Source organism: Poromitra crassiceps (genome assembly GCF_964638095.1).
Source record: "Poromitra crassiceps genome assembly, chromosome: 23".
NCBI lineage: Eukaryota > Metazoa > Chordata > Actinopteri > Beryciformes > Melamphaidae > Poromitra > Poromitra crassiceps.
In genome coordinates this window covers 4,317,394-4,327,393 of record NC_139639.1, presented here as the reverse complement: position 1 = coordinate 4,327,393, position 10,000 = coordinate 4,317,394, and the positions used below count along the sequence as shown (strand labels likewise).

Below are 10,000 nucleotides of genomic sequence, written 5' to 3'. Positions count from 1 at the left end.
GGTTCGAACCCCCCGGTCCGTCCCAGGTCCTTTCTGTGTGGAGTTTGCATGTTCTCCTCATGTTCGTGTGGGTTTCCTTCCGGGTGCTCCGGTTTGTTTGTTTACTTTTTTCCAATCAGTTGTTTTATGGTTTTAGATACTCTTAAAGTATTCTCATGATTGTACTTTGCGCTTTGTCCTCACATATTATTTCTGTGTAATAATAATGATAATAATTAATACAAAAAAATCGAATTATTGTATAATAATTTAGGTCATAATAATAATATTATTTTGTGTAATGTCGTGTTTATGTTCCATGGTACAAGGTGGGGGGCTAGGGGGGTTAGCGCTTAGGGTGCTATGGTATGGGGACCCCGGTGTGTAGAGCCTACCCTATACAGTTGCATGTACGCTAATATTAAAAACACATCTCAATGCTGTGGATCTGCACATGTGCTGATATCTGTGCTGCACATTCAATAGCCCACACACACACACACACACGCACGCACGCACGCACACACACACACACACACACACACACACACACACACACACACAGACACACACACACACACACACACACACACACACAGACACACACACACACACAGACACACACACACACACACACACAAACTCACTCACAAGACTTTGAACTTGGAGCAGAAGTGAAATCTTCTCTCGTGTGGCAGCTAAATCAACAGATCAGTGTCACTTTGGCAAAAAGTGGGTGAGTCACTATACTGTCACTCTGCAGGGACAATGAGCGCTGGCATGAAAAGGCAGCTTACAAATAGAACCCGTGATTAGAGAACACGAGGAGGCACAGACGCGGCGGCGTCGGCGAGCGTGCGGGCGAGCGTGCGGGCTACACCGTGGACGCCTTCGCCTCCTCACCCTGTTTCCATGGAGGTATAATGGGATCCCAGGCCCGGCATGTGAAGAGCACAAAGACTCATAATGATGCACATCGGTGGACACAAGACAAGATGGATGCTCTATTTTGAACATGCGAGCCATGCGAGTGTCAGGGAAGACAGACAGCTGAGGGCTTGTTAGTACAGTTAGCGATTATTACACAGTGTCCTCTCGCTGTGTGGGAATGCTCAGTGGCACAGAAGCACATGTGCATTTGACATCAAATATTGTCTTGGACACAAATGTACACAAAGTAACGGACACGCTACGGTATGAATAAGGCTGCAGCAGTCCTACAGAGAGAACATACAGGAAGTACACCATGTTTAGTGGATGTCCATAGTTTTGCCCTGCTGAGGAAGACATTTTCTTTTGAAATGTTGCCTCAAATAAAGATGCATTTCACAAGATAGTTCCATGTAACAAAAATGACTTTCTTGGATTGTCTAAGCCTAAGCTATTATGACATGCCTGCCTAACAAATGTATAATTATGTTCAACTTGAATCAATGTTTATTCATCTTAATTAAGAATTCAGGATTGGAAACAGGCTGAATATATCAAACTAAATAACTAGGATCAAAACAATGAGCTAAATGCTCAAACGAACAGCAACATAGTACCTATAAGGCTTCTAAGGTGTTTACTTTGTATAGTTGAACATTGAGCTGGCCTCTGTTTGACTTCTCTATCTGCCTGAGCGTGAAGTCCATACATCTCCATTAGACCCAGGATGAGATGAGACAAAGGCCCTGTACACACACGGCCCCATTTCAAATAGACAGCTTAGAGGTCACAAGAAAAGTCATAGGTTACACGAGCCTACACTATTTTATTTAACATTTTAAAAGCACTATCCCTGTGGCCTGGCTCCCAGAACATAATATACTGTGTATATAAATGCCAATATATAAGCAAAGGGGGTTTTACAAACATGGAACGTTATAAAAGGTTGTGATGCAGAAATAATATCTATGATATTCTAGGATCATAATCTGGGTGCACAACCTGGTCAACTAGCTACTGGAAATTTACAGGCAGCAGAAATTGAAAATCAATTTTCATGCTGATATCTACAGTATTAGTGAACATTTTTACCCTATTCAACCCAATGCAAATCTTTTGCTGTGACGGCGATTTACAATTTCCCGCTGCCTGTAGCTTTCCAGTAGCTATTTGACCAGGTTGTGCTAGATATCATTTCTGGTGGGGGAGGGGCAACCTTTTATAACGTCCCATGTCTGATTTCGTCCCCCCAAAGATGGGGGTTTGCGTCCTGGGTAAATAAAAACAAAAAAAGACCAATGGCTTATTGGACAATTGACATGCATTGCTTAGCCTCTGTATTCACATTATGAAGACAGTTTGACTGGTACTCTCTCCAAGTCCAAGTCCTCATGTGATGTGAACAGGACGTGGGCTGTATGAGGTGTGGGAGGTGTAACTCAGGGGGGACTGATGTGAGGCACGGCTGAACTACAGGAAGCAGAGGAAACCGTGGTACTTACACACTCTCCTCCTCTCTACTTCTCCTCTGCTAATCTGCACGGTGAGGTTTTAGGAGCTGAGTCAGACCCAAGCAGGATTACCACTGTCATGTGACTCAAGCACTGTGGGCAAGCTGGGTGGTCATGTGACTCAAAGCACTGTGGGCAAGCTGGGTGGTCATGTGACTCAAAGCACTGTGGGCAAGCTGGGTGGTCATGTGACTCAAGCACTGTGGGCAAGCTGGGTGGTCATGTGACTCAAGCACTGTGGGCAAGCTGGGTGGTCATCAGCGTAGAAGAAAGAAGGATACAGAGAAGTGTAGAGAGTCTGGTAGACTTGCCTCTCAGTCAGACCTGCTTCCTTGTCATCAGCTGTTTCAGTGACATCAGAGTGCACAGACACAGGTTGAGTGCAGTGCCTTGAGTAGCCTCTAGGCCTATAATAGAGTGCCACAGGGATGCCATGTTTGTAGGCCAAACCAGAAGTCAGTGCAACTCCAGTTCCTTCGTCTCAAAGTCAATGGGATTTTTGTATGGGGATTTCAGTTACAGTAAATGCCTTAAATAAGGTCTGTGGTTAACGAAAGTTTATGAAACATCACAAATGAGGACCATTTTTATGGCTTTTGAAGTGTAAACTTGATTTTCTTTCAATTGAGATTCTCAGAAAACATTTCAAAAGTCATAAAAGTGGTCCTCATATGAGGATTATATCTTACTGAACATGAAGTTCGCGGTTTCAACTTTTGTTAACCACAGACCTTATTTAGGCATTGAACTATCCTGCCAACCCATATACTGTACATGCATGGCTGCAAGTAAAGGAGACAGTGCACACAGGCCAATGGGGGAGAGAGAGAGAGAGAGAGAGAGAGAGAGAGGGAGAGGGAGAGGGAGAGAGAGAGAGGGAGAGAGATAGAGAGAGAGAGAGAGAGAGGGAGAGAGAGAGGGAGAGAGAGAGAGGGAGAGAGAGAGGGAGAGAGAGAGAGAGAGAGAGAGAGAGAGAGAGAGATACCTGACAGAGATAGAACCTACGTATCGAGGAAAATCAGCTGAGTGCAGCAGTCCATTTCCCATAAAGGGGGTGGGAGCTGAGACATTATTGATTGAGCTGAGGTTTAGTGTAACTTTGTGGGTTAAAAGGACAAGGGACGCGTGGTCAATCGATGCTTCAGTCAGTCTCTCTATCATCGTCAGCCTCTGTCTATCTCTGTGAATCAGTCAGCCATTCAGTCTGTCTGTCCACCTCCGCTTCTCTCAGCATCCACACACCTCAAGCAACTCCGTCTGCATCCCTACAAGAGGAAATAATTTCCCCAAGTTCTAATCACATGTAATCATGCTGCTTTATGCATTTTATATCAGGTCATTATGTATATTTGACTACAATTAAAATGCTTCCAATTTACTAATACGGCATGCTGAGGGGCTGTCAAGTCAACTTTTCATTAATAAAGGCAGGGAGAGTGATGAAGTGCTATAGACCAAATCAGCGGGATGTTTACATTTACTTCCGGGTACCCCTGAGGTCCACACATTATAATGGCGGTGGACGGCACAAACTGACATGTTGAAGACAAAAACAGACAAAGAAGACAAAAATGGTTCGTCCGTGTTGTGTTGTTGTTTAATATCATTCATAACAACACTTTCACTAACGTTAGTGGAGACCAGACTAGCTAATTTACCTGTTGGACCAGACCAGAGTAGACTTGAAGCTAAATTAAATTGACCTGGCATCAGTAGCTCTGTCTGTACCAGGCTCTTTCTCGCCGAGAAGAGCCTGGTGACGCGAGGTTACTCTGTCTGTAACGTAAAAAAACAGCGAGTTTGACAGACAAACAAACTTTATTAGCTAGCTAACACTACATAAAACAAACACAGAAGAAAGGCTAGATACGTCGGACAAGCATGTTTACCAACCGTTTAACCATTTAAATTGAAAGTAGTCGGCCGAAAACAACGAGAGGGTTTGACAGCATTTATATGACAACACGCACATTTAAACCTGCCGCCTTTCCCAAGTGGTACCCGGAAGTAAATTTGTTTACATGGTGACGTCACGGTGATTTGGTCTATAGAGGCCTCTAGTGAGTCCCCCACTCTGGCTCCTCTCCTCCTGCAAGCAGTGACTGCATGTTCCCCTGCATGTTCCCCTGCAACGTTTTCACTGGATGTATCAACCTGTCATTATTGTCAAAACAATTGACAACTTTGCCCCAACCACATCAGTGTTGAGAGAGACCACATCAGTGTTGAGAGAGACCACATCAGTGTTGAGACCACATCAGTGTTGAGAGAGACCACATCAGTGTTGAGAGAGACCACATCAGTGTTGAGAGAGACCACATCAGTGTTGAGACCACATCAGTGTTGTGAGAGACCACATCAGTGTTGAGAGAGACCACATCAGTGTTGAGACCACATCAGTGTTGAGAGAGACCACATCAGTGTTGAGAGAGACCACATCAGTGTTGAGAGAGACCACATCAGTGTTGAGACCACATCAGTGTTGAGAGAGACCACATCAGTGTTGAGAGAGACCACATCAGTGTTGAGAGAGACCACATCAGTGTTGAGAGAGACCACATCAGTGTTGAGACCACATCAGTGTTGAGAGAGACCACATCAGTGTTGAGAGAGACCACATCAGTGTTGAGACCACATCAGTGTTGAGAGAGACCACATCAGTGTTGAGAGAGACCACATCAGTGTTGTGAGAGACCACATCAGTGTTGAGAGAAACCGCTGCGCTACCTTTTTATGCCATAATTAGTTATAGATTCTTGAATTAATTGGCATAGAAAAAAGTTTGGATAATTTGTCCTTCCAATACCCTAACACTAGTTTGTGAGCATTGTTAGCATTTTTTCTTTAACATGGGTTCTGCAAGCCATAAGCAAATTGTTTTTTGTCATCTTTTGGTCATTTTTATCCTGTCATTTTTATTTTTTTATTTTATTGTGGTCCCTCTGGTTTTGATTCAATCTCCCATATTTATTTAACAGTTTATACATGCAGGAGAAAGTTCAGTTCATTTCACCACAGTCAGCAGTCTGTGGCTGATATAGCGGCTGAGGGAAAACACGACTGATAGACGTGACATACAAAAGAAAGTGAACATTCCTTATTGCACCTCCTTCCTGTGACAAACCCTAATACGGTTATTTGATTGGTGCTCCTCCACACTCTACTTCCTGGCAGGCAGCTGTGGGAGCGTGGGCATTATAAACACTCGTGGCATTTGATTTAAAAATAAAATAAATCTTTGTTGACCTCCTAATCAGATGGATTTTTCCCACTGGCATGGTTTTCTTGTCGTGTAATTTTGTGTTATATAACAATGCAGTTTGTTAACCTTTTCTTAAGGAGAATGAAATTGCAGTGAAACACATCATTGCTAAGGGATATAAATAATTCATCTAGAATCCAGGACACATGCATGCTGTATATGTGATGTGTTTTGTAAGCTTTCACAGTTACATGTAGGGTTGGGTACTGAAACCTGGTACCACTATGGTATGGGTACCTTTACAGCCAGTACTACCAGTATACAGAACTGCAATGCAGATTTAGCTGCTTCATTTAGGTGCCATGCTGTTGATTGAAATAGTCCACAGTGAAAGCGTTCCCAGCCAGACTCTCCCCGCCCCTTTGCTGGCAGAGTCTGGCAAGTGAGACTAGCCTTTACCCAACTTAGTCATTATATCCACATTACTGATGATTATTTATCAAAACTCTCATTGTGTAAATATTTTGTGAAAGCACCAATAGTCATCCCTACAATATTGTCGCAATATCGATATCGAGGTATTTGCTGAAGAATATTGTGAATAAGCAAACCCTCTCCACAACAGAAACTGTTGTTTTTGGGCACCGGCCTGTTGAAAACTCATCTAGGGACACACACTGTTACAGTAATTGAATGAATTGGCCTGAGCAAGACTAGTTGATGTTTCAAATCACATTCTAGTTATGAACCAATACATCTGTTTAGAAACTTTTTTCTCATCCATTTTCCGCCCCTGAAAAATTAACTGAATGCTCAAACATCCCAAACAACATTTTGGTGAAGTGAGTTTGTGTTTGGAAACTGGTGTGAGCTAGCAGAGGTTAAAAGGTGGTGAGAACGCAGCGGGACTGAGAGAGTGGAAGCTTTCTGATCAAGCTGAGTTTCAAGGGAGAGGAGAGGAGAGGGGAGGCGAGGCGAGGGGAGGGGAGGGGAGGAGAGGAGAGGAGAGGAGAGGAGAGGAGAGGAGAGGGGAGGGGAGGGGAGGGGAGCGGAGGAGAGGAGAGGAGAGGAGAGGAGAGGGGAGGGGAGGGGAGGGGAGGGGAGGGGAGCGGAGGAGAGGAGAGGAGAGGGGAGGGGGGAGGGGAGGAGAGGAGAGCGGAGGAGAGGAGCAGAGAAGGGCCTTGGGTCTACCACATCAATAGCAGTTTAAAAGAACACTGCGTTCCTGGCCCACTTCGCCCGCAGCTTGTCCAGTCCAGAGAGTGGACAGGTGGTGTGGGGACGGTGCTGGAGCGGTGCGATGAGACGATGCCCAGTGGCCATGTGGCATCGCCCGCTCCTCGTATGGAAAGAGAGGAGCGTGCACGCGCCCACGGTGACCACGGACATGAGTCACTGGCTGTGCCACTTCCTGCCAGAGTGGATGAGAGTGAGCGGGGGCTCTGGGTCAGGGCGAGGCTAGAACGCGGTCGATGACCAGATTCAGGGCTGGGGGGACAGCCTTTCAGTGTGACACTACGCAGCACGCAGCCAGCGAGCAGCCAAGTAGGAGATGAGACCAATCTAGTCAGTTGTAGCTAAAAGAATGAGACAGCTCAAATCACAACAAGGAGAAATGACACGGCTCAAGAAAGTGGCCTTGTTAGCCTAAAGGCCCGTTCACACCGGAAGCGTCTGCGTCCGTCTCTCGCGCCGTCCTGCAGTGAGAGTTTCCGTGTCTGGTCTATTTCTGACGCGAGCCGTGAGCAGCCAGGCATGAAGTCAGTGCAAGGTGTGACCGGCGCGGAGCAAAACAGAGCGCTTCCGCTGTGAATGGCCAGGCTCCTGCTCGACGCTTCCGTGACGTACACTGCGATGGAGTCGTTCCTGGTGTGTCCCAGACGTAAGAACCATCACTTTAAAGGTAACTATAACTGTAAATCGTTATAAGTAAATAGAAAGGCTCTTACACGATAACTGATAAGATAACAATAGGCTTGGTTCCATCTCAGAGCAGCACTTTTTTTTTAAAGTTATCGTTCTGTGTGAATGCTCTTTCACTACTCTGGGAGATGAGGATACATCTAGCTTCTTTGAAATGGAAAAAGCTCAAATGAAAATGTATTAATAATTAGTTGGCATGACTCGACTTAATAAACGAGAGTGTGCATTCAATCGCATATAATGGGACTTGCTTTCTTAATTTGATGTGGCTAATAGCATTTCAGGGTAAACGCAACTTTCAGCGGGATGAAGAAAGACTGTTGCTAACACGTAAACCAACTGAGCCGAGATTAATTAGAAAAAAAAATATGACAATTATTTGACATCCATCCATGCATCTCAAACCTGCGTCTTGTGAGAGGCACTTCCTGCTTCTTCAGTTCTATTTTGGTGCATATAAACAAACAAGTTAAAAATAGCGCTCTCGATAAAGCCAACAAAATGTTCTGTGAAAGCAAAAACGGGATCGTTGTAATCCTGTGGATTAAAGGATTTGAGCGGGGCATGTGCGCAGTGTAAGTAATATAGAGGGCAGATTACATGTCGATAAAAGCAGTGGTAATCTGGTGATCTGGAGGGTCTGGGGGGGTCAACCCTATCACCCAACAAAGATATGTGTCAGCCAAACGCACAGCATGGAGCCACCAGAGGGAGCCATGTCAGACCGTTTCTAACACTCTAAATGCTAAGTTCAAGCCAAGTATGGAAGCGTATCGCGTGCATAATTCAAATAGAAAGCTTGATGATGGAATGTAAAAGGCCGTAGAGAGATTAGAGGGTGCAAAACCATATATATGCTTGACATATCAAATATAATTTTCTCCCCATTATTGCGTAATCACATGAAACATGCCGTATCTATGCAGTTCGGGGAAATACATTTTAATGTTCTTATTTCCATCGTCGTTTGAATAAAGCTAAAAATAAAGTGTGCAAATATCTGCTTAAATAAAATGTTAATATTAGTGTAGGAAATGTCAAATGCAAATGACATTATTAGAATTTTTCATTTTGAGCCAAAAACTGCACATATAAGAATTATGCGTGCGATACGCTTCCATACCGCACAAAAAAGTACCTATTTTGATTCAGTAGATTTAGTAACACTGGTGCTGAAAGCAGCAGCGCAGGAGAAAAACCATTCGATTATCTGCAACGGTCAAAATCACTGCAAAAGTTGAGCGGATTTTCAGTAGTGAAATCACAAAGAACACAATATTGACAGATGTGGGGGGCTCAAATCCCCCCCCTTCCTTCCTCATGCCAAGCAAGAGATTGGGACAAGTAGAACTCAGCATGTGCCTTCATTCAGTTCAGTCAGACAGCCAGAGTAGAGACACGCTGGCTTTAGCCCCGGCTCAATCTGTGCGCGTGGATTAAAGAGGCCTGTCAACTCTTCCTCAAATAATCATATTAAACATCATATGGACCTCCAGCGTGCACTGTGACATTATGCTAAGCCGCTACGATAACGTAAGCTGACCAGATTTCTCAAATTAAAATCAGGGACATTTCCAGTCTGGCAATCAATATATCAATAAAATATCCAATGTTATTACCTATGACATAGAAAAGGGGGATGATTCCGGTTTCATATATCTTGCCCATAGCTGTTGTAATAAACAGCGTTGGCTTCACGAAGAGCCCCCCACCACACACACACACACACACACACACACACACACACACACACACACACATGCACACACACACACACACACACACACACACACTTCATTCACTGTGCCCCTTTACAAAAATGTCACTGTGTTCTCCAGCAGCATGAGGCCTGGTCGTCCCAACCTACAGCGCTGAATGTTTTATGAAAAGCCTCAGATCTCAAAAGGTATTTTCGGTGTCGTCCTGAGTGCTCTCTCATTGTTCAAGATTTCCTGAAAGAGCTGCAGCAGAACATGTAAACACTTGTTGGATGTCTGGATCAAAGGGCTACATAGACATGTGATGCTTTGATATGCTTTTAACCCGCACGTAAGCCTCCTGCAACCTTCCTGCTTGAGTGGCTGACCAGTGGGCACGTATGTAAAGGGGAGACTTGTGGATACTCATAGAATCCATTCTCACTCAGATATCTTGAGGTGAGAGGTCAAGGGTCACCTTTGAAATTGACCATGCCGGTTTGTCAAATATTTAGCCCCCTTCCTTCCATCGATGGTCCCAATGGATGCTGTGTAGGTCTTATAGTTTCATACCCTCTAAGTATCTTCAGCTAGTCATATCAGCCGCAGACTTCAGTAGAAAATTGGGGACATTTTCGGGGGACAGCCGGGGAAATAGGTCACCAAAAACAGGGACTGTCCCTGAAAATCGGGGGACGTCTGGTCACCTTACGATAACGGCGTGTGCCTGCAGCCCGTAGCCAATACACACGCACGCA

General features: G+C 44.7%; 1 protein-coding gene across 1 annotated transcript in view; it reads right to left on the bottom strand.

The window, feature by feature from the left end:
• LOC310797385 (adenylate cyclase type 1-like) overlaps positions 1-10,000 on the bottom strand; it is a gene marked incomplete at both ends in the record, with an annotated part of 47,230 nt that overhangs the window by 21,187 nt on the left and 16,043 nt on the right. The window lies entirely within an intron of this gene.